Raw genomic sequence first — 3,710 nt, forward strand, 5'->3', positions numbered from 1 at the left:
ATATACTGTACTTCCTTTATATATTAGTTATTGGGCACCTTGGCTGATTCAACAGATTGGCTATTAGAAACAGAGTTATAATCAACATGAATATGTAAATCAATATATACTCCTTTGAGTGTGTGCCATGAATGACATGGTAGGGTCATAATGTAAATCTGATTTTAGTGTTTTGAGGAACTGATTTCCACAGTAGCTGCATTACTTTACCTTCCAACCTACAATGTGGTGGGTTCCTTTTACCCCACACCCTTGCCATTCTAACTGGAATGAGACTGACTCAGTATAGTATTAATTGCATTTCCTTTATGGCTAAGGATGTTGGACATTTTTTTCATGCATTTATTAGCTATCTGAACTTCTGAGAATTCTGTGATCAATTACTTTCACATTTATTAGAGTATTTTTCTTTTGCTTTTTAATTATTTTAGTGTGACTAAAATATTTTAGCTTTAACTCTGGATATTCTTTTTCTGTTAAATAGCATTAAAGATTTCCCCTCATTGTTTGGGTTGTTTCTTGATTCTGGTAATTGGTTTCCTTTGTTTTGCAGAAACTTTTGGATTTCATGCAGCCCCATTTGTCAATTTTTGCTTTTACTACCTGAGCAGTTAGAGTTGTGTCACAAGAAAATTGTCTATGCTTATATCTTTTAGTGGTCTCCCATAGTATTTTCAGAGTTGCAGATATTACATTAAGATCTTTGATTAATTTGGAGTTGATTTTCATAGTGTGTGAGAGGTAAGAATATAGTTTCATTCTTCTGCATATAAATGGTTTTTCCAGCACAATTTATTGAAGAGGCTGTTTCTTCTCAGTCTCTAGTGTTGGCTCCTTTGTAAAAAAAAAAAAAAAAAAAGAAAAGAAAAAAGAAAAGAAAAGAAAAAAGAAAAATCAGATGACTGAGCTGTGTGTGTCTACTATTCTGTCTCATTGATATTTGTTTCTGTCTTTGTGACAGTCATACTGTTTTTATTACTTTAGGTTTGTCATATAATTTGAAGTTCGGTATTATTACTGTTATAAAATGTATAGTATAGTATAACTTCACTTTTTAAAATTCAGAATTACTTTTGCTATTTGGGGCCTTTTACACTTCCACATGACTTCATGACTTCCTATTTTGTCAAAGAATACTGTTGGGATTTCAATGAGTATTGCATTGAATTTAAACCTGCTTTCAGTAGCATAGGCATTTTCTATGTTTACTCCAAAAAGGATATATAAAATGATTCTTTTTCTATTTTTTTGTGCTTGTCTAGTGACTTGAACTTGGTCTGGGTACTGTCCCTGCACTTTATTCTCAAGGCTATAAAGCTTTACCACTTTAAACACAGCTCCACTTCTGGCTTTACTTTTTGGGGGAAAATTGGAGAGAAGAGTCTTACAGACTTTCCTGCCGAGGCTGGTTTTAAACTGTGATTCTCATATCCTCCCAACCTCTTGAGTAGCTAGGATTACAGGCATGAGCCACCAGCACCTGGCTAGAATAATTTTTTTTACTGCTCCCATCACAAATAAACAATGACAGTTCTATAGGTCAGAAATCCAAAATGCATCTCACTGGGATAAAATAAAAATGTTGGCAAGACTATTTTCTCTTCTGGAGATTTTGTTCTTGTTCTTTGTTCTTGTTCTTTTAAATTATTGATAGTAAAGTTTCTTATACTTGTAGAACTGTGAGCTTTCTGTCTCTGTTTCTGTCTGTGCCTCTCTCTCTCTCCTCTCTCTCTCTCTTTCTGTGACTCAGTGCCTCTATCTCTGTCTCTGTTTCTGTCTCTCTCTGTGTCTTTCTCTTTTTCTTTGGCTCTTTGGCTCTATCTCTTTCCTTCTGTCCTTCTCCTAGCTGAAAACTGAAAGCAATTCCCAGCTTCTTGAAGTCATCTGTTTTCTTTTTTTCCTTGGTTTATGGTCTCTTCACTTCATCCTCAGAGGCAGAGAAGATAGGTTGGATTTTCACATATTCTTTATTTTTAAAACTTTCTAATTGTGAAAATACTGTACAGAGGGGTTACAATCACATGATCAAGGTAATGAGTACATTTCTTATCAAGCATTGTTGCCTCCTAAAAATATGGATCGCTTCATGATTTTGTGTGTTATCCTTGCTCAGGGGCCATGCCAATCTTCTCTGTATTGTTCCAATTTCAGTGTATGTGCTGCTTAAGTGAGTACTCACATATTCTTTTTTTTTTTTTTTTTTTTTTTGTCGGTCATGGGGCTTGAACACTGGGCCTGAGCGCTGTCCCTCAGCTTTTCAGCAAAAGGCTAGCACTCTACCACTTGAGCTACAGTGCCACATCCGGTTTTCTGGTGGTTTATTGGAGATAAAAGTTTCACAGACTTTCCTGCTCAGGCTGGCTTTGACAGTGATCCTCAGATCTCAGCCTCCTGAGTTGCTAGGATTACAGGCATGAGACACTGGCGCCCGGCTTCACATACTCTTTTTATGATTCTTCTTTATTGCGTCTCTGATGGAAATGTGGAAAGATTATCTGTATTTAATGATGGGATTAAGAAAGAGGGTTGAAAAGAAGTCTAACAAAACCTAAAGATCCTCTTGTTTATTCAGTGCCTATGTTCCAGTATTCTATGTTAATTTCTTGTGGCTTATTTTTTAATGTCATTTCATGGGCAGATAACTAGGCATTTCTAATGAAAGTTGAAGTTTCATCTTTGATAAAAATATTTCTCTAGTAAACACTTATGGTGTGCAAAATTCTTGGTGCAATTCAAGGCAAGAGTTGTTTTGGGAGCTTCTCAGTCTTGCAGGTTAAGATTGAATAATCGCCTCAGGAGTGGAAGCTATGCACTCTGTTGTGCAGACAATTCTCTTTGCATAACTGATGAGCCATGACCCTTGGTGAATGCCCTAGCTATATGCTACTTTCTTTGGTTTAGCCTCTGTACACTGTTCTGGATAGCACAGTTTTTTTTTTCACTGGATAGAAAAACATACCACTGAGGACCTTTAGGAGCAAGTGCACCTCACTTCGGTGTAGTTCCTTTCAATCTAGCATCTTTACACTAAGTATCCTGGCAGCTCTGGTTAATTTCAGACAGCTTTGCTCATTATCTCTTTTTATTTGGTGTTTTCTTTGGCGCTGGTCCTTGGTCTTGAACTCAGGGCCATGAAACTGTCCCTGAATACAAGCACGAGTGTTTTGTGTGTGTGTGTGTGTGTGTGTGTGTGTGTGTGTGTGTGTGTGTGTGTGTGTGTGTGTGTAAAAGGCTAGTGCATTACCATTTGAGCCAGAACTGAAGATAAGAGTCTCACAGGGAAAAAAATAGATATTCCAAATTATGAAGTAGAGTTAAAGGCAGGACAATTAATAGGATTAAAAATTGTGGTTTATATTAAGCATATAGAATAGTGCAAGAAAGTTAGCAGCAATTAATTTCAAACTATTGTTACTTTGTATAGTTTGCCTTAGTTAACTTGTATTTATAGTCTTAACTCATGTACAATATTAAAAGTGAGAATTTGATGATCAAAAAAAAAAAACAAAAAACAAAAAGAGTCACAGATCTCAGGCTCCTGAGTAGCTAGGATTACAAGCATGAGCCACGATGCCAGGCTCTAATACAGTTTTTATAGATTTTCTCAGTAGAGGAAATGATCTGATATAATCTATTTTATCATGATCAGAATTTAAATTTATCAGTAGAAGCCTTGAAGTAAGACATGTAACACATCTGTAACATGATCA

At 35.9% G+C, this 3,710-nt stretch overlaps 1 non-coding gene across 1 annotated transcript; it reads right to left on the reverse strand.

Annotated features, from left to right (window-relative positions):
- Positions 1-2,068: 2,068 nt before the first annotated feature.
- On the reverse strand, positions 2,069-2,175 carry LOC138817427 (U6 spliceosomal RNA). Its single transcript, XR_011368872.1, has one exon. It is a non-coding gene; the product is annotated as a U6 spliceosomal RNA (small nuclear RNA).
- Positions 2,176-3,710: the final 1,535 nt, after the last annotated feature.

This window comes from Dipodomys merriami, unplaced genomic scaffold (assembly GCF_024711535.1).
Source record: "Dipodomys merriami isolate MVZ:Mamm:240054 unplaced genomic scaffold, mDipMer1.0.p SCAF_7, whole genome shotgun sequence".
NCBI lineage: Eukaryota > Metazoa > Chordata > Mammalia > Rodentia > Heteromyidae > Dipodomys > Dipodomys merriami.